General features: G+C 42.4%; 1 pseudogene; it reads left to right on the top strand.

Moving 5' to 3' along the window:
* LOC125164715 (voltage-dependent anion-selective channel protein 3-like) overlaps positions 1–21,251 on the top strand; it is a 92,061-nt pseudogene that overhangs the window by 31,171 nt on the left and 39,639 nt on the right.

The following is a 21,251-nucleotide window of genomic DNA, read 5'->3' as shown; positions in this document are numbered from 1 at the left end:
TGCACAGCAAAGGAAACAACCAGCAAAACTAAAAGGCAACCAACGGAATGGGAGAAGATATTTGCAAATGACATATCCGACAAAGGGCTAGTATCCAAAATCTATAAAGAGCTCACCAAACTCCACACCCGAAAAACAAATAATTCAGTGAAGAAATGGGCAGAAAACATGAATAGACACTTCTCTAAAGAAGACATCCGGATGGCCAACAGGCACATGAAAAGATGCTCAACGTCTCTCCTCATCAGGGAAATACAGATCAAAACCACACTCAGATATCACCTCACGCCAGTCAGAGTGGCCAAAATGAACAAATCAGGAGACTATAGATGCTGGAGAGGATGTGGAGAAACGGGAACCCTCTTGCACTGTTGGTGGGAATGCAAACTGGTGCAGCCGCTCTGGAAAACAGTGTGGAGGTTCCTCAAAAAATTAAAAATAGACCTACCCTATGACCCAGCAGTAGCACTGCTAGGAATTTACCCAAGGGATACAGGTGTGCTGATGCATAGGGGCGCTTGTACCCCAATGTTTATAGCAGCACTCTCAACGATAGCCAAATTGTGGAAAAAGCCTAAATGTCCATCAATTGATGAATGGATAAAGAAATTGTGGTTTATATACACAATGGAGTACTACGTGGCAATGAGAAAGAATGAAATCTGGCCCTTTGTAGCAACATGGATGGAACTGGAGAGTGTTATGCTAAGTGAAATAAGTAATACAGAGAAAGACAGATACCATATGTTTTCACTCTTATGTGGATCCTGAGAAACTTAACAGAAGACCAGGAGGGAGGGGAAGGAAAAAAAAAAAAAAGAGGTTAGAGTGGGAGAGAGCCAAAGCATAAGAGACTCTTAAAAACTGAGAACAAACTGAGGGTTGATGAGGGGTGGGAGGGAGGGGGGTGTGGGTGATGGGTATTGAAGAGGGCATCTTTTGGGATGAGTACTGGGTGTTGTATGGAAACCAATGTGACAATAAATTTCATATATTAAAAAAAAATAAATCTAATTCAGAACTTGAAAAAAAAAATGTCCAACTTCACCTCAGGTCATGATCTCGCTGTTCATGGGCTCAAGCCCTGCATCTGGCTCTGTGCTGACAGCTCAGAGCCTGGATCCTGCTTCAGATTCCCTCTCTCTCTATCCTTCTCCTGCTCACACTCTTTCTCTCTCTCAGAAATAATAAACATTAAAAAATTTTTTTTAATTAAAAAAAAATTCCAACTTAAATGCCATCTTTATAGGGATAGGGGAGGGGAATGTAGGCCTCTTAGTGGGGGAGGAAATGCTTTTTAGGATAGATGAATGGGCCCCTAGAAGAATAGATGGGTGGTGTGGTAGTTTGTGACAAAGTTAGTCTGGGTGCGGGGTTGACATCTAGGCTCCTTTCCTATGACAAGAGTCAGTTCTCCCTCGTTAATGACACTCACAGGAGGGGATTTATGACAACGGAGTTTCATTCAGAGGATCTGTCTTTAGGCAGATGAGGGGAGTTCAGAGAAAGCCTCTCCCCGTATTTGCCTACAGCTCGAAATAACCAGTATATGAAAGTAACAAATTTGGGACTGGGCTCCTCCAGTCCTATCTTACAGTGGCATTTCCTGACCCTTCAAAAGCAACACAAGCATTTTGTTTAGAGGTGGAGAGGTCAGTACCTAAAGCATCAGCTCAAGGGTGCCTGAGTAGCTCAGGTGATTGAGTGACCCACTCTTGATCTTGGCCCAGGTCATGATCTCACAGTTTGTGAGATTGAGCCCTGTGTGGGGTTCTGCACTGACAGCACAGAGCCTGCTTGGGATTCTCTCTCTCCCTCTCTGTCTGTCTGTCTCTGTCTCAAAATAAATAAGTAAACATTAAAAAAAATAAGGCATCAGCTCAGACACTTAAAAGTAGATCTTCTGGAGAAGAGGTAGTGTGGGAACCTGTCACAACAAACATTATGGAACTGTTTGGCTCTTTAAACAGTTTAAAACACTTTAAAATTCTGTATTACTTAATAAAAATTAAAGTGAAAAATGTAAACAAACACCGAAAGGCCCACACAATGTGCCTCTCTGAACTGGCAAATAAAACCAAGTGATAAATATTTCATAGCATGATTCCAACCGATATCATCTGAGGCACTTGGAGCTCAGAGCCAGAAAGTTCCATTTTTTTAAATGTTTATTTATTTATTTTGAAAGAGAGAGAGAGGGAGCGCAAACGCATGAGTGGGGTAGGGGCAGAGAAAGAAGGGGACAGAGAATACAAGGCAGTCTCTGCATGGCCGACGCAGAACCTGACACGGGGCTTGAACCCATGAACTGTGAGATCATGACCTGGGACGAGATCAAGAGTCAGATGCGGGGCACCCGGGTGGCGCAGTCGGTTAAGCGTCCGACTTCAGCCAGGTCACGATCTTGCGGTCCGTGAGTTCGAGCCCCGCGTCAGGCTCTGGGCTGATGGCTCAGAGCCTGGAGGCTGTTTCCGATTCTGTGTCTCCCTCTCTCTCTGCCCCTCCCCCGTTCATGCTCTGTCTCTCTCTGTCCCAAAAATAAATAAAAACGTTGAAAAAAAATTAAAAAAAAAAAAGAGTCAGACACGTAAGCGACTGGGCCACTCAGGAGCCCCAGAAAGTTCCATTTTTAAGTGGGAAGGGAATCTCAGCACCAGTGCGGTGATGGACCCAGACAGAGGGGAAGCAGCATTTCCCCAGTGGTGGGAGAAGGCACAGATCAGATCTGAGATTCCATCTTTATTGATGATTAAACACCAGCTGTCACTTGCAATGTCAGTTGTTTTTTTTTTTTAATTTTTAAAATGTATATTCATTTTTGAGAGAGAGAGAGGCAAAGAACAAGCAAGGGAGGGGCAGAGAGAGGGAGACACAGAATCTGAAGCAGGCTCCAGGCTCTGAGCCGTCAGCACAGAGCCCAACCTGGGACTTGAACTCTCAAACTATGAGATCATGACCTGAGCTGAAGTCAGACGCCTAACCGACTGAGCCACTGAGGTGCCCCTGCAATGTCAATTTGTAATGTTTCTAAGTAATGATGCTGAGAAAGAAATTTTGAAAGCTAGGAAAAGATGATTGAACAGTTAAATGGACGTGAAAAGATGCGCTTGTTTTTCTCCTTTTTTTAAATTTTTTCATGTTTATTTTTTTATTTTTTAATACAATGTATTGACAAATTATTTAGTTTTGAGAGAGTGAGAATGAGAGAGAGAGAGAGAGAGAGAGGCAGAGTGTGAGCAGGAGAGGGACAGAGAGAGAGGGAGACACAGAATCCAAAGCAGGCTCCAGGTTCTGAGTCATCAGCACAGAGCTGGATGCGGGGCTCCGACTCAAGAACCGTGAGATTATAACCTGCACCGAAGTCCCTCTCTCAACTGACTGAGGCACCCAGGCGCCCCGAGCTGTTTTTTCTTAAAAGCAGTTTGTTTACAACTTGAGAGTTTAAACCTTCTGATGTGGAACCGAGCCAAAAATAAAGAAAGAAAATATTGAGCAAGAAGAGTGGTGGCTTGAAATTCAAAGTGGGTGTGACCTTTTAGGCACCTGCCCCCACTGATTTCTGCTTGTGGTTGCATAAATTCTGGTCTTCTCCCATTGTTGATATATCCAGGGGAGAAAGCATTCAACAGAAGTTAATGAGTGAATAAATAAACCTGCTAACAGAGGCTCTCAGAGTGGGGTGGGTGGGGATGGAAAACAAACATTACATTTCAAAAGTACAACTGAGGCCAAGAACCAACAACTTGTTACAGAGTGCACACCTGAGCTGCTCTCAGCGCTGCTTGAGAACTTTCTAAGGGAACAGGAAATGAATTCAAGTAATGCAATTGATTCCCGAGCTTTGTCTTTTTCTTTCTTTCTGTTTTTTTGCCAAAACCCTATTTCGGTTTCAAGTTAGCTTTCCCATACTCTGTTCAGACTTTAATTTCATGGTATAATTCATTCAAACTTTGGTAACCGCCTGGCTGTAATTCGAGCTGGCTGGCCAAGAAACCAAGTGCCAGCAAAGCTTCTCATTTGTATTGCCATAATCCAAAACATCGAAGAGATTAAATGTAAAAATAATCCTGTCCTTAATCACATGATCTCAGCGAATGTCTTCCCCTTTGACTAGAGCCGCAATTGGTATTTATATTGTGAAGACCAAATGTGTAATTTACGCAAAAGTAATCACAACAGTTTTTGGAATAGAGGCGAGATTCTTCTGTTCTACTGACAACCTGTTTCTTAATGTTTCTTTTTAAATTTACATATGGTAAATTCCCTCCTTGTTGATATACATTTCCCTGAGTTTTAACACAGGTACAGCTTCATGTGACCTTACACCAAGCAGGATGGAGAGCAGTTTTGTCGTCCCAAACTCCCCAAACTCCCTTGCCTCATGTGTAGTCCCTGGGAACCACCAATCTGTTCTCCGTCCCTAAGTTTTGTCTTTTCCAGAATGCCATATATATGAAGTCATCCAGAACGCAGCCTTTTGCGCCTACCTTCTTTCACTTAGCATAACAATGTATTTAAGATTCACGTTACCGTGTGGACCGTATATGTGTTTATACACGTGTGTGTGTAAATATAGGTGTGAGTAAACTTTTCACTTTGAAATCATTAGAGTCACAGGAAGCGGCAAAGATAGTGGACCAAGTAGTGCCCCCAACTCCGGTCCCCGCCAACCAGTTCCCTCCAATGGTTACATCTTGCGTAATCATAGTACAAGATCAGGAGCAGGAAATTGACACTGATACCATGTCGGCCATTTTGTCACATGCTCAGATGCCTGTAACCACCACCTCAGCCAATATACAGAACTATCCCGCCCCCACACGGATCTCCTTAGTGCTTCTCCTCTCTGGGCATCCCTATTCCTGCTCCCTGCCCCCATTCCTTACCCATGGCAACCACTCATCTATTCCCTATCTCTATAATTTTGTCATTTTGAGAGTGTTATACAAATTGAATCCTAAAGCATGTAACCTTTGGAGATTAATTTTTTTACCCAGTGTAACGCCTTTAAGAAGTTGCTGTGGGTGGAAATTATGGAGACAGTTATCTGCTGTTTTCAGTGATGGATACCCACTGTTGTCAACTAGTTTCTACGCTGAATTTAAAAGTTCATCTAGTCCCCATCAATTAAATTAAGACAGCAAGTTTTCTTCTCCCTTCTTGAAAAATGTATATTCCAGAAGCACTGCATGAATACAACTGGGTTCCTTGCATTTCATTTCAAGGGCACTGAGAATGCTTGATGTTTTAAGGATTTTCCAGAGGAATCCATTTGCAAAAAAAAAAAAAAAAAAAAAAAAGGAATCAACAGGGTTTAGTGGAAAGAGTACCCGAATGGAGATCTGGAAGTCTTGTTCTGGACACAGCTCTGGCTGGTCCTGACTGTGTGACCTTGGGCAAGTTCTGGAACCTCATCACGTCTGCATCTCTTCCTTCAGTCACATTTCCTGGCATGGATTCTGCCCAACAGTGAGGTGCAGGATTAATACGCACTGAGGAAGCAAAGTGTTTTTTGTTATAATTAATTTGAGTTAAGCCAAATTTAAGAGGTTTCTTTGAAAGAGGACTCGTCGGAGCCATCGATGTGCTAACATATGTTTTTAATCCCCGTGGAAAAGCTGTCGTGTGCCATGTTTTCCAAGTTCGTTTGACCACTGAACTCTGTTTCCTTGAATAATACATGGAATATACGTTTCCCCTCGATTTTCCCTTAGAACTCACTTTGGGAGATGGCGGGCTGAAGTACTTTGAATGTCTCTGCCAAATACAGCTGTTTAATGTTTTCCAGTCTTTTTTGTAAAAACCTCAAATGCTTCCTAGCATATTTGTCTGGAAAGTTCACACCGCACATGTCATGTTTTGTGTAAGCGATCTCCACAGGACTGTAAAGTGACATAATTGAAGCCAAAATCGCAACCTTGTTCCTATGTGTCTGAGGTCAAGCTGGTTTAAACCCGGGTAGAGATCAGCTAGGTGTCACGGACTTGGCGGCACAGGGGAAGCTGTGATGGATGGAGGCACAGGTGAGGAGCACGCCTGGAGAAGGACCCAGAAGCCGCAGTCACAGCATGAGTTTCCAGAGTGAGGACAGAGCCATACAGAAGATCAGAGGAGTCAGCAGGTCAAAGGTGCTGTCTGCTGGGCCCTGGGGAGTCCAGGAAACACATGGCCAGGTCAATGAAAGGTCATAGGTCACATGTCAAACAAGGAACAAGGAACTAAAAGCTTTGTAGAAACCCAAGGGCATGCAGGTCATTCCCCAGGAAGCAGGCGTGAGACATCACTAAGAAGAGTTCTTAATACTGAGGAATTTTCTTGCCCAGCTGTGAAGCCCCAGTTCCTGCTGGGACAGCAGCCAATGCCCTGGAGAGGCTCCCAGGCCTGCGGGTCAGGGTGGTGGGTGTGAGGTCCTCCGGGAGCTGAGGCCAGGCTCAGCGATGGTGACTCTGGAAGAAAAGCTGTAGACAGTTGGCTCTGGCCCAGAAGAAATCCACCTTGCCTCTCTCCCCCTCCCCTTCCGAAGCACCACTTGGAGGCTTTGCTCCCTCTTGCAGTTTGGGGTACTCTGGGAGCCTGAAGAGTATAGAATGAAGAGATTAACTGGCTATAATTATAAAGCTTGAGGCAGTTTAATGCAGTGGGAAGAGTATGGATTAAGAGTCAAGAGGCCAAGTTCAGCCTTCTGACCTCAGTCGTGGACTTTGGTCTCCTCATTCATAAAAGTTGGAGGTTTCTTTTCTTTTCTTTTCTTTCTTTCTTCCTTCCTTCCTTCCTTCCTTCCTTCCTTCCTTCCTTCCTTTCTTCTTTCCTTCCTTCCTTCCTTCCTTTCTTTCTTTTTTTCTTTCACATTTATTTAATTTTGAGAGAGAGAGAAAGAGAGTGTGAGCCGGGAGAGGCAGAGAGAGGGAGACAGAGGATCCGAAGCTGGCTCTGTGCTGATGGCAGAAAGCCTGATGTGGGGCTCGAACTCAGACTGTGAGGTCATGACCTGAGCCGACGTTGGATGCACAACCGACTGAGTCATGCAGTCACCCCTTAAATTAAAAAAAATTTTTTTTAATGTTTGTTTATTTTTGATACAGAGAGTGTGAATGGGGAAGGGCAGAGAGAGAGGGAGACACAGAATCCAAAGCAGGCTCCAGGCTCTGAGCTGTCAGCACAGATCCCAATGCAGGGCTCAAACCCATGAGCTGCAAGATCATGACCTGAGCCGAAGTTGGACACTTGAGCCACCCAGGCCCCCTTACATTTTTTATTCTTATTCTTATTCTTATTCTTATTCTTATTCTTATTCTTATTCTTATTCTTATTCTTATTCAGAGACAGAGAGCTGAGGAGAGAGAGAATCTTAAGCAGACTCCAAGCTCCGTGTAGAGCCCCACGCAGGGCTCGATTCCATGACACTGGGATAGTGAGCTGAGCTGAATTCAAGAGTTGGACGCTCAACCAACTGAGCCACCCAGGTGCCCAAAGTCAGAAGTTTCTTGTAGCTCAAAGGTACAAGATTCTCGTCACTTCTCCTGAGTGTGAGAAGGGAAAAGTACATTCCATCCTGGATGAGGAGGTGAGAGGGGCCTCCTCTGTTCTCTAGTTCAAGGTGGCTGCCAGCCCTTCCTTGCCCTTTGCCTGCATCTGGGGCAGTACGTGTGTTGCTGTATGTAGACTTGCTCTGGAGAAGACTGGCAGTGCTGGACAGCCTTCCATGAGAGGGACCTCAGGATGGGCCTGAGAGAGGCCGGGCCCAGGAGGGCAGTGTGACCTTCTCAAAAGTCAGGCAGCTGTGTGTTCCGTAGACCAGCCTGAGACACAGGACAGCCCAGGAGCTGTCGGGAGACGCCAGACCCAGACAGAAAGTCCTGTGTGGTGGGGTAAGCACCATGCTCTCACCGTCACCTCATAGGGGACAGAGGAATTCTCCGATAATCGGAAGGGAGTGTGTTTTGAAGTTGAGAGGGGCACGGTAGGTACAAATCATATTAATTAGAGGAATATACCTTCCTCATTGCTCATGGTCAGCTTTCAGAGAAAGGTGGCACTTAGGGTGATGCGGTGAATTTCAGAGCATACCAGCTGTTTGCTTGCTGGTTGTTGGTGGAGAGACTGATCTGGAAATAAGCGCTCTGCAGGCTCCACCCTCTTCCTCCTCCTCTCCCAGAACATGAGTGGTATTCCCAGCTCTCTCACCGCCAGCAGAAGCCAGACTGACAGGTGGCTATGGCCCCAGACCGTAGATTTGCCAGACTCCCGAGGCACAGGAGACTGGGACTCCTGTGGAAAGTAGGGAAGAGGCTGGCTATTTCCATTGTTATTAATAGCAGTACTCACCAGGAGACGGTTCAGCCCCATAGGGAAGGGGCTGCATTTTTCCAGAGAAGGTTCTGGCACCTGGCCTGGGAGAGATGCATCTGTGGGGGCACGGAAGCAGGGTGTGGCTGCAGGTAGAGATGTTTTTAGGGGAGGACAGAGTTCCTTAAAACATACTCATATTGAATATTACCATAGTGGTCTCCTCTGGGGGGAAGTGACCTTCCCAGGAGGCGGGAGGCATCCCCATAGACAGCACAGGCTGTATCAGTCCTGCCTTGTGGCATAGAAGGTGATGGGTTGTATTCAAGTAATCGTACGATGATGCTAGTTTTCCTGTCCAAATTCAATGTGACTTTATGCATGAGTATTTTTCCTGAGGTCAAGGTAACTGGCACCTCAACACCTTATTTAAAAATAGAATATCTGCGGTGCCTGGGTGGCTCCACCAGTTAGACATCAGACTCTTGATTTCAGCTCAGATCATGATCTCACGGTCCATGAGTTCAAGCCCTGTGTTGGGTTTTGTGCTGACAGGATGGAGCCTGCTTTGGATTTTCTGTCTCTCTCTCTCTCTCTCTCTCTCTCTCTCTCTCTCTCTGCCCTTCCCCTGCTCATGTGCACACTCTCTCTTCCTCCCTCTCTCAAAATAAATAAATAAACATGACAAATTATTTTAAAAATATTGTATCTGTGTGTCCCTGTGAGCACTCCCTTGTGGTGTCTTCTCCGTCCTCCCAGGCAGTGCTTGGTGACCTGCTCTGAAAAGGTTGCTAACTCTATTACTTAACACTTATTAAGTCCAAGCTTGCAACAAATAACTTTCCTGTTTATCCGTTAGTAGATTATTGCGAATTCTTACTATCTCATGGAGGAGCCTGAGAAGTGGTTAGACCAGAGCCTCCAGGATTATTCTCTTCTTGACTTGCAGGTAATGCAGCAAAGAAAGGTCATCCACTGACTTGTTTCCCCCCGTCCTCTGCTTTCATCCATGCTAAGGAAAAGAGACATCTATGTAGCAAAGGTCTAGTCCAAGGTGCTTTGAAATGTTCTGCTGAATCTTCTCTTGCTCCCACCATTCTGTTAGCAGATGAAGTCTCCTGGGAAGTACTCCTATTAACAACAGCAATTTCCACCTTAAGAAGCCCCATCTTGATTTGTACCCTGGGGAGACAGAAGCTCCAGGGCGGCACACGGGGTACTTGGAACGAGAGATCTACCATAGCCCTCTGCCTCTTTTTCCTCTTTGAATTTCCTTTTACTTTAGTCATTTCTGGAAACATGGAGTCAGAGGAAAGCTTAGAGGTTTCTACAACCCAGCTGTATGCCAGAGTTATATGCCAAAGTTCCAGCAGAGCCATCCTGGTCTTAGCATTCTCCAAAGAATAGGGATTCCATGACACCCAGAGGGACCTGAACTCAGAAATCAGTTGCCATGGTTGGCTGTTAACCAAGGTTTGGTTTTCTTCTCTGGTATGCAAGCACTTTTGAATATTCCTCAGGTCAGTTTTTATTCTGGCATTTTCAGTGGCTATCAGGTGGAATTTATCTCTAAATTATGGTCCTTGGCTTGCACTGAAATCTAGTGGGTTTTGTTTTGTTTTACGAAGTGATGGTTGGGTACCATCTTTGGGGGGCCATTTGACTGATGAAAGCTTTGCAGCCTCCTCTTCTTCACATTAGAGAATTTCATTTCTTTCTCTTTGAGGGAGGAGCCGATGGGAATCGTGACCAGAGGGAGAGTTCTGCCTGTGAACTGGAGAAATAGGAATATATTCGCCCCGGGACCAGGGCAAAGGCAGCCGAGTTCCACATTTGCGGGTCCAGGGTCACCAGGTGCCCAGGAGGTTGGTCTCATTCCAGCAAGTACCAGAGGTATGAATCTAGACTACATGGCTCTCAGTTGGCTCCTTTACACAGAGTCCTTACAATTCCAAGGAATCCCTAGGGAGGCTGGGATTTGAGACAGGTCCAAAGCAATCCCAACCCTGAGTCATCCTGAACGCCATGACAACGTCCTAGGAAAGCCCTCCACCCAGGTTTGCCCACCCCAGGCTCATTTTGGAGGGGGTCCCACAGCCCACCCCTCGCCTCTTTCAAGCCAGGTTTTTAGCATCCCGAAGGAGCACCTGCTGAACTCCCAGCTCACCCACTGTGTCAGTCAGTGTTCAGAGAAGCCCTGTCTTCAAGACAGATGAGAGCTGACTCTATTTTAAGGAAATGGAATGCGTCATTTGGTCACAGAATATGATATAAATGACCCTTCTGTGCTAACATGATTAAGAATAGGCAGTTAGGGGAAATTTTTCAACTCATGAGAGATTAATTGATGTAGATGTAAAAAATAGAGCTAACTTCCTTAGTCTTCCCATTGGTGATGTGTGTGGGCAGACATGGCTACTTTTTGCTGCCTCCACAGACAGAATACCACCTGTGCATAGGATAAGAGCATTTCTAAGCTCACTCTTCCCCCCAGACTGCAGTGCTCGCATCATCTTTGCATGGTACTGGGGGACTGGGTCACCCGCCCCAAATCTGAGTGGGTTTCATTCTTTGGGTTTGGTGGTTAGATTTTTGTGGGAGGCGAGGAATAGCTGAGTTCTTCCTTTCTGAATTCTAGATCGGGGATCAGCAAAATTTCCCCATCAAGAACAAGACAGTAAAGAGTTTTGGCCTTGTGGACCATACATTTTCTGAGGCAGCTACTCAACTCTGCTGGTCTGGTGTGTGGGGAAAGCAGCCACAGATAACATGCAAACTGATGGTTTGGGCCATGGTTTAAATGCACCTTAATTTACAAAAACAAGTAGTGGGTTTGATGTTGGCCAGCAGGCAGCAGTTTACCCTCTTCCAGAGCCAAAGGGGTGAGAGAGTTCACCTTCTCTCACTGTTTTCAGGGGATGCCTGGTGGTTATGTGATCGTTCGTTCAACAAATATTTATTGCAGAATCTATTGTTGTGCCAGGCTCTCTGGTATGTTTGGGGTACAACAGAGAACAGAGCATACAAAGACCCTTGCCTCATAGAACTTACATTGTAGCAAGGAGGGGCATGTTCTAGGGACAGTAAGACCGGTGTGACCAAGGAGAAGGGTGTGAGGATATTAATGGCAGGGGATGAAGTCAGGGAGGGATGGTACTGATCACATAGGGCCTTATAGGCTACTATGTAAGAACTTTAGTTTTTCCTCTGCATGAAATGGGGAGCCACTGGAGAAATATGAACAGAGAAGTGACATGGTCTAACTTCTGTTGGAAATAAGTGTAAACGGGTTCGGTAGCAAACTGAAGGATAGATGCAGGGATACCTATTAGGAGGACATAGCAGTAATTCAGGAGAGAGGTGGCGGTAGCCTGAACCAGAGCGGTAGCAAGGAAGATGGTGAGAAGTGTGTGGATTCTGGGCTTGTTCTGAAGGTAGAACCAGCATGATTTCTTAATGGATATGTGATGTGTGTGAGGTAAAGCAATCAAGAATATTTTCAGTCTAGCAATTGGAATATGGATTTGCCACCACTTGAAATGGGGAATACTGAAGGTGGAGGCAGTGTTAAATATGCTAGCTTTGAAATTCCTCTTAGCCATCCAAGTGGATATATTCACGTTTGGCATTTAGGAGAGAGATCTGCCCTGGAGATAGAAACGTGTATGGTGTCCGCATGGGATGAATACGTGGTATTTAAAACCATGGGATTATGTGAGATCACCAAAGAAATGAGAGCACATAGGGAAAAAAGGACAGCCAAGATTCTTGGGCATTCTTGTGTTTAGAAGTTGGGGAGAGAAGGACAAACCTAAAAAGGAGATTTAAAAAAGGAGTGATGAGTGAGGGGTGAAAAAGAAACCAAGAGAGTGCAGGCCCTGGAAGCCAGGTGGAAAAAATAAATCAAGGAAGATGGAGTGACCTACTGGGACAAATATTGCTTAGAGATCTTGGATCCAGTGGAAGATGAAGACCGAATATAGGGCATTGGATTTAACAACACGAATGGTGGTTATGATTGACCTTGATGAGAGCAGATGTGCAGGGGGTGAAAGCCTGATTGGAATTGGCCTCAGAGAGAGAGAACAGGAATTAAATGCTGCAATTACAGAAAGCTATTTTACAGGTATTTTGCTACACAGGGGAGCAGCTTAATGGGGTGATAGTTGGCAGGGGAAGTAGGGCGAAAAAGTTTTTTGTTGGTTTTTGTTGTTGTTTAGTTGCTTAAAACAAAAATAAGAATGTATTACTATATGTCTAACATATGTAGAAATAAAATGTCTGACAAAGGATGGGAAAGGGAAAAATGAAAACTACATGTTTGTGTGGTGGGAATGATTCAGTAGAGAACAAAAATTTGATAACGCGGGGCAGACGGGGAAGGCATCCTCCAGTAGGTGAAAAAGATGGGGTCCACAAAAGGAGGTTTTAGCTTTAGGTAGTTACATAGAAGACTTCAGTTTCTTGCCATGAAGGAGTAATTGGTACTGGAATTTCCACGAAGACCTAAAACACAAGGGAAGAATGAGAGAAGGGAAGTAGGTAAGCGAACCTAAAATTACCTAGACTTTCTGCCTGGTGACACTTTCTGGTGTGCATGACAAGGGGGAAGAATTCAAGCAGGGGGAGGCAGTTTTGCTGAGTTGAGGAAATAGAGATCGGAGTTTGAAGAGGCCAGGGCATCTGGAACAATTTGCAGGATGGACTACCAGAGAGAAGGACACTGTAAAGGTAAAGGGCTTTATAAATCTGCGCAGGGATTCTGGTGAATCTTTGGTGGCTGAATACTGAAATGTGGATGCGCAGTGTAAACCTCCACAGCACTGGACACAGAATAACTATGAGGGAACAATGAATAGAATTCTCAGATTTCATTCAGGGCTGGGAGATGTTTGAATTCTGACCAGTTACAATGGAAAACCCTCACTGAACACTCAGAGCACTCAACAGAGGCACCAGAAGCATCAGACATTAATAGTAAGGGTCAACTATCAGTCACTAATTAGTCTAGAGTAAAAGCTACTCTAGACTTGTTCTAGCAAGTCTTAAATGCATGATGTAAGAGGATCAAACAAGTAACTTAACTGCCTGTCAAAATAAACTTCAACAGCGTTTTTTTTAAAGACAACAATTTGGCCATTGTTTATAGTGCTGCTATAAACATTGGGGTGCATGTGCCTCTTCAAATGAGCATTTTTGTGTCTTTTGGATAAATTCCTAGTAGTGCAATTTCTGGGTTATAGGGTAGTTCTATTTTTAATTTTTTGGGGAAACTCCATACTGTTTTCCAGATTGGCTGGGCCAGTTTTCATTCCTATTAACAGTGCAATAGGGTTCCCCTTTCTCCATCCACATCCTTCCCAACATCTCTTGTTCCTGAGTTAATTACAGCCATTCTGACCTGTGTGAAGTGGTATCTCATTGTGGTTTTGTATATTTGTATTTCCCTTATGATGAGCGATGTTGAGCATCTTTCCATGTGTTTTTTGCCATCTGATGAATGGGTTAAGATGTGATACACACACACACACACACACACACACACACACACACACACACACAATGAAATACTACTCAGAGATGAAAAAGAATGAGATCTTGCCATTTGCAACAATGTGATGGAACTACAGTGTATTATGCTAAGCAAAATAAGTCAGAGAAAGATATTATATGTTTTCACTCATATGTGGAATTTGAGAAACTTAACAGATGAACACAGGGGAAGGGAAGGAAAAATAAAAAAAGAGAGGGAGGCAAACCATAAGAAATTCTTAAATACAGAGAACAAACTGAGAGTTGATGGGGATGGGTTAAATGGGTGATGGGCATTAAGGAGACTACTTTTCAGGAGGAGGACTGGGTGTCATATGTAAGAGATGAATCACTGGGTTCTACTCCTGAAACCAGGACTACACCATATGTTAACTAACTTGAAAATAAAGAAATAATAATTTAAAAAAACCCAAAATCTAGACTCTCAACACAAAGAAAATCCAATAAAAAATTACTAGATATGTGAAGAAGTAGAAAAATGTGACCCATAACCTTAAGAAAAATAAATTGATACAATCAAGATGAAGAAATGACAGAAATGATGGAGTTAGCAGACAAGAACATTAAAATAGCTACTATAGCAGTTCAAGAATTAAAGAAAAATATGAATATGGTGAGAGAAATAAAAGATACATTTTTAAAATAACTATAGTTTCTAGAGGTAAAAATATATATTTTGAATTAAAAAATTCACTGGGTGGACTTCATAGCAGATTAGACTATATAAAAAGAAAGATTAATTAACTTAAGACAGCAATAGAAGCTATCTAAATAGGAGCACAGAAAAATTAATTAATTAATTAATTCTGGAAAAAAAAGAAATGAACAGAACCTCAATGACTGTATGTCAATATCAAGCAGGAGTCCCAGAAAAAAGAGAGGTGCAAAAATATTTGAAGAAATAGTTCCTGAAATATTTCTGAATTTAATACAAACTATAAGCCCACAGACCTGAAGAGCTCAATTAACCCCTAACAGGGTAAATAAAAAGAAAATCAGGCCAAGGCACATCATAATTAGATATAGAAAATACCTGATAAAGAGAAAAGTATAAAAATAGCCAGAGAAAAAGACATGTTGCATGCAGAAGAATAGACATAATAACTCAACAAATTTCTTATCGGGAACAACCTAAATCAGAGGACAATGGAATGATATCTTAAAGGTGCTGAAAGAGGGGTTCCTGGGTGGCTCAGTTGGTTAAGCGTACGATTTTGGCTCAGGTCATGATCTCGTGGTTCATGGGTTTGAGCCCCACGTTGGGCTCTGTGCTGACAGCTCAGAGCCTGGAGCTTGCTTTGGATTCTGTGTCTCCCTCTGTCTCTGCCCCTCCCCTGTTCGTGCTCTGTCTCTCAAAAATGAAATGTTAAAAAAAAAATTTTTTTTTAAAGGTGCTGAAAGAAAAGCTTGTCAACTTTCAATTCTATATCCAGAGAAAATATTCAAAGACAAGGCAAAGTTAAAACACAAACAGACAGGGGTGCCTGGGTGGCTCAGTCGATTAAGCATCCGACTTTGGCTCAGGTCATGATCTCACAGTCCGTGAGTTCGAGCCCTGCGTCGGGCTCTGTGCTGACAGCTCAGAGCCTGGGGTCTGCTTCACATTCTGTGTCTCCCTCTCTCTCTGCCCCTTCCCTGCTCATGCTCAGTCTCTCTCTGCCTCAAAAATAAATAAACATTAAAAAAATAAAATAAAACAGAAACAGACAAGGAAAAGCTGAGGAGATTTGTTGACAGAAGGCTTATACTGCAATAAATATTAAAAGGTATCCTTTAGGCTAAAGGAAAGGGATAGCATATGAAAACTGGTGGTGTAGAAAGGAAAAAAGCGTACCAGAGGAGCACCTGGGTGTCTCAGTCAGTCAACCATCCAACTTCAGCTCAGATCAGGATCTCATGTTTCATGGGTTCAAGCCCCATGTCAGCCTCTCCACTGTCAGCTTGGAGCCTAGAGCCTACTTTGGATTCTGTGTCTTCTTTTCTCTCTGCCCCTCCCCTGCTCATGCTGTCTCTCTCTCTCAAAGATTAATAAACATTAAAAAACTGTTTTTAAAAAAAGAGTGTGAGAAATGTTAAACATGTACGAAATTATAAAAGACTTTCTTCTAGTTTTAAAACTTTTATTCAAGTATAATTGCTTAAAACAGAATAATAATGTATTGCTAGATTTATAACATATGTAGAAATAAAATGCCTGACAAAGGATGGGAAAGGGAAAATGGAAATACATTATTATAAATTTCCTTCATTATATATAAAGTGGTATCATACTATTGTAAACCCTAGAACAATTTAAAAAACCCAAGTAGGTATCATGAATTGCCAATAAAGTAGATAAAATAGTAAAAGTACATTAAATTAATCTGGAAGAAGGAAAACAAAAATCAGATGGAACAAATAGAAAACAAATATCAAGATGATAGATTCAAACTCAATCATACTGATAATTACAGTAAATGTAAATGGTCTGAGCACTCCAATAAAAAGACAGAGATTTAAAAAAAAGAGCAAGATCAAGCTATCTGTTATCTATAAGAAATGCATTTTAGGGGTGTCTGGGTGGCTCAGTTGGTTGAATGCCTGACTCTCGATTTTGGCTCAGGTCATGAGTTCACAGTAACAAGATCAAGCCTCACATTGGGCTCCATGCTGGGCATTGAGCCTGCTTAAGATTCTCTCACTCTCACTCTGCCCCTCCTCCACTTGCACTCTCTCAAAAAAAAATGCATTTTAAAAAATACAGATGTAGATAGGTTAAAAGTAAAAGGGTACAAAAGGGTAAGAAAGTGCTAATCATAGAAAAACTAAAATGGCTATATAAATATCCTAGAAAGTAGACTTCAGGATAAAGAATATTGCCAAAGACAAAGAGAAATATCTCCTCATGATAAATAAGCCTCAAGAAGATACTACATAATCTTAAGTGTGAAGATATCTAATAACAGCATTTCAAAATAGATGAAGCAAACTCTGATGAAACTGAAACATAAAGAAACAAATCCTCAGTAATAGTCAGAAACTTCAACACCCCTCTCTTGATAACCTTAGGACAAATATCTCATACTGATAGATAAGCTAGTTTATCAAGAAGACAATACATAATCCTAAATGTGTAGGCTTCTAATAATAGAGTTTCAAAACACATGAAGCAAAACCTGATAGAATCGAAAAGATAAAAAAAACAAATCCTCAGTTCTAGTCAGAAACTTTAACACTCCTTTCAGTAAGGCCGTAGGAGATTTGAAAAACTCTATTAACCAACTTATCTTAATTGACATTTATAAACTACTCTTCCCAAGCAACAGCAGAAAATATATTCAAGTGTGCATGGAATTTTACTAGATAGACCATAATCTGGGCCATAAAACAAGTCTCAAGAAATTTAAAAGAATTGAAATTATACTGACCAGATCTCTGGATTGAAATTAGAAATTGGCAATGAAAAGATATAAAGGACATCCCTAAATATTTGGAAATCAAACAACTCATTTTAAATAACTTAAGGGCCAAAAAGAGAAAAGGAATTACAAGGACAATTTTTTTAATATTTTGAGCTGAATGATAATCAAAGCCCTACATATTCGTATTTAAATTTGTGACATGTAGATAAAGTAGTATTTAGAAGGAAGTGTATAATTTAATGCTTATATTAGGAAAGAAGAAAGGTCTAAAAAAAAAAAAAAAGAGGTTAGAGTGGGAGAGAGCCAAAGCATAAGGGACTCTTAAAAACTGAGAACAAACTGAGGGTTGATGGAGGGGGGAGAGGGGGGGTGATGGGTACTGAGGAGGGCACCTGTTGGGATGAGCACTGGGTGTTGTATGGAAACCAATTTGACAATAAATTTCATAAAAAAATAAATAAAAATAAAAATGTAAGATGTAGGTGTAAGCTTCTACCTTAAAGAAGAGCAAATAAACCCAAACTAAGTAGAAAGAAGAAATGTTTCAAATTAGAGGAGACATCAAAATAGAAAATGAACACTCTGGGGGAAAAAAAAATCAGTGAAGCCAGAAACTGGTTGTAGATAAGAGCGTGCACAGCAACAGAGCATGTGGGTGCAAATGCTAGAGGGGGGGCTCTGGTGGCAGAAGTTATTTTCTGACCACCTGGATATTCTCGGTGAAATAGGAGGCAATGTGAGCAGCTGGGAGTGAGGATAGGATAGAGGTGTTGCAAAAAGGGGGAGGGGCAATTGTGACCTGGGCCTCTGGGACTGTGGGAGAGCAAGTGGTCTCATGTTGTATGTTAGGCTGGCAGCGTTAAGGCTCCCTTGAGCGTCAGAGCCTGTCTACTACTTCGTATCTCCTGCGTAATTATATTTACTAGCATCCTTGTACAATATGGGTAGTATAGGCGTTATTACCCTACGTCACAGATTGAGAAACTAAAGTACCAAAAGGTTAAATGGCTGGCCTAAGGTCCTGAAATTTGCTAGTGGTGAATTGGTGTCTAGAATCCTTGTAATTACAGTCTCATATAACTACAGTTAAAGCTATTTTATAGGAATAAGAGGATCTAAAGCTCTGAAGGGTTCAGTAACTGGCCAAAGTACACACAACTGATTCCCCCTCGGGATCAAAGTTCAAAACTTGAACTCGGGTCAAATGACCTATTCACCTCACCTTACCTCACCTTCTAGGGAAAATGTACATGATAACATTGCATAATAAGTAAATTTAATTTAAAAATGTTTGTAATTTAACTTTCTATTCTATATTTATGGAACAGATATGATTCTTTTGACTTAAGAAGGTATTTGTATTTCCCAGGTGGGCTTAAATAGGCTGGTTTTGTTTTCTTGCATAAGGCTTTTTTAAATTTTTTTTAATTTTTTTTTTTAATGTTTTATTTATTTTTGACCGAGAGAGAGAGAGCATGAGCGGGGGAGGGTCAGAGAGAGAGGGAGACACAGAATCCGAAGCAGGCTCCAGGCTCTGAGCCGTCAGCACAGAGCCTGACCCGGGGCTCGAACTCACAGACCGCGAGATCATGACCTGAGCCGAAGTCGGACGCTCAACCGACTGAGCCACCCAGGCACCCAAGGCTTTTTTTTAAATAAAGAAAATTATTTGCTTGAGACATTCCAGACCATGTTATAGAACCACCTGACTCAAAATAAACAGACATCAGATTATTTAACCAATCTTCTTTGCACATATGCCTTGCCTCTGTTTGTGCTCTGTGTCCAATGTCTAAAGGTGTACGTAACCTGGTTTACTTTTTCCAGGATAAAGTCTGAACCAATTCCTGGGTTGCCCCACATAATAAGTAAACCTCAGATACAATTAATTCCTATGAATCAGTCTCTGTATTTATTTATTTTTTTAACGTTTTATTTATTTTTGAGACAGGGAGAGACAGAGCATGAACAGGGGAGGGTCAGAGAGAGGGAGACACAGAATCCAAAACAGGCTCCAGGCTCCAAGCTGTCAGCACAGAGCCCGATGCAGGGCTCGAACTCACGGACCGTGAGATCATGACCTGAGCCAAAGTCGGCCGCTCAACCGACTGAGCCACCCAGGTGCCCCATCAGTCTCTGTATTTAAGTTTCTGATTCTGATATTCTGATTCTGATATTCAAATGATAGCTTGTTCAAGACCTACAAGAATCAAAGCCATCTTGTTCGTTTAAAGACTTAAGTTGTAAAAATAATTTTTAGGATTTTTGGGTTTTTTTACTTGAAACATTTGGTTAATACTGTCCTTAAAATGAATAATCTTAAAAGATTTTAATTTAATTTTATTTTAATTCCAGTATAGTTAACATATAGTGTTATATTAGTTTCAGGCATACAATGTAGTGATTCAACAATTCCATACATTACCCAGTGTTCATCATGATGGGTATACTCCTTAATCCTCATCACCTACTTCACCTATTCCTTCACCTATAAAGTTTTATTTATTATTATTTTTTAATGTTTATTTATTTTTGAGAGAGACACAGAGACAGAGTGTGAGCCAGGGAGGGGCAGAGAGAGAGGGAGACACAGAATCTGAAGTAGGCTCCAGGCTCTGAGCTGTCAGCACAGAGCCTGATGTGGGGCTTGAACCCATGAACCGTGAGATCATGACCTGAGCTGAAGTTGGACGCTTAACTGACTGAGCCACCCAGGTGCTCCTCCGCCTGTAAAATTTTAAAAAATACCTGTAGAATGCATCAATTATTATAAAGGACTTTGAAAGCCAGCTTGTAAAGTCAATGTTATGAATCCCATCCTGTTGATGGTGTGCCTTGAGGTTCAGATGAGAATGCCATGCCATAAGGGAAGACCAGGACTCTGATTCTTAGCCCAATACTCTTATCACAGTGATACACCTTTTTCTAGAGGCACCATGACAGATCAAGGGCCCAGGCTAACATGCTGGTCAGACCACCATCTTAGAAAAGCGTACATCTTGACTCTTCCACTTATTTGTTTTTGGTGACCCCTATTTTATTTGGAACTAATACTCAGAGCGCTAATTGGGCCACTCTATGACCTTTAAGAGAGAGAAAGAAATAGGGGTCCTAGTGGGTGTAGTTGAAGAGACTCCCAAATTAAAAAGGCCTCTCACAGAGCTGGGTCTTTGGGCAAGTTATATACAAAATGTGAGACAGTTTGGGCTCTCTTGAAAAACACAAACATTTCAGTCACTTGCGTGGGAGGAAGTGTGGGGTTTACTATCCCTCTGTGCTCAGCCTACGAAGCTGGACTCAAAGCTATCACTTAGTTTGTGAGGTAGAAATTACCTTCTCCAACCTGAGCACCGTTAAGTTTCTACTCTGGGCTATGTAAAAAGTCAGATGATGTACTACAGACACAAACTGCCTGTGTATTCATGGGAAACGCTGGGAACATTTCACAGAGGACCGCTGGTTGCCTTGGCAACCTAACAGCCCTCTAGGACAAGGCTCCAAATAGACAGGAGGCAAGGACACCAGAGCCAAGGTCTGTAGAAATACTGCTTTCTATGCTTAAGACTTCCCTGACAACATTCATATCTAAAACATGAAGGCCCAAGGCCATGTTCAATAAGCTCGCAGAGCCATCAGCATAAGACCAAAACTGATCTGGTGCCATGTGTGTAAGTAGAATATGTGTTCCTTCTTTCCCTTACACAGCTCCACCACTTGGGTGAATTCAGAAGAAAGCATATGGAGTCATGGGTCTTGTCCAATGAACCTGTTACCTCCTTGAAAATATGATTTAAAAAATCATGGAGATGATATTTTTAGTAAACACACCAGAATTTACCTATCCATGGCTTTTCCTTGGAAGATGTGGGGGATAGGAGGAAACTATTGCCCCAAATATAAATGGTACTAAATGTGTTCCTTTGGACCTTCACAAGCAATTGCTAGACATAAAAGACAGTCAATCTGTTTAGGGTTTCTTGGTCAGACTTCAAGTCTGTTAGTTTGTTTTTA

The sequence above is a fragment of the Prionailurus viverrinus genome, chromosome B1 (genome assembly GCF_022837055.1).
Source record: "Prionailurus viverrinus isolate Anna chromosome B1, UM_Priviv_1.0, whole genome shotgun sequence".
Classification (NCBI taxonomy): Eukaryota; Metazoa; Chordata; class Mammalia; order Carnivora; family Felidae; genus Prionailurus; species Prionailurus viverrinus.
Note: the sequence above shows the minus strand (reverse complement) of the source record. Positions and strands in the feature narration are given on the sequence as shown.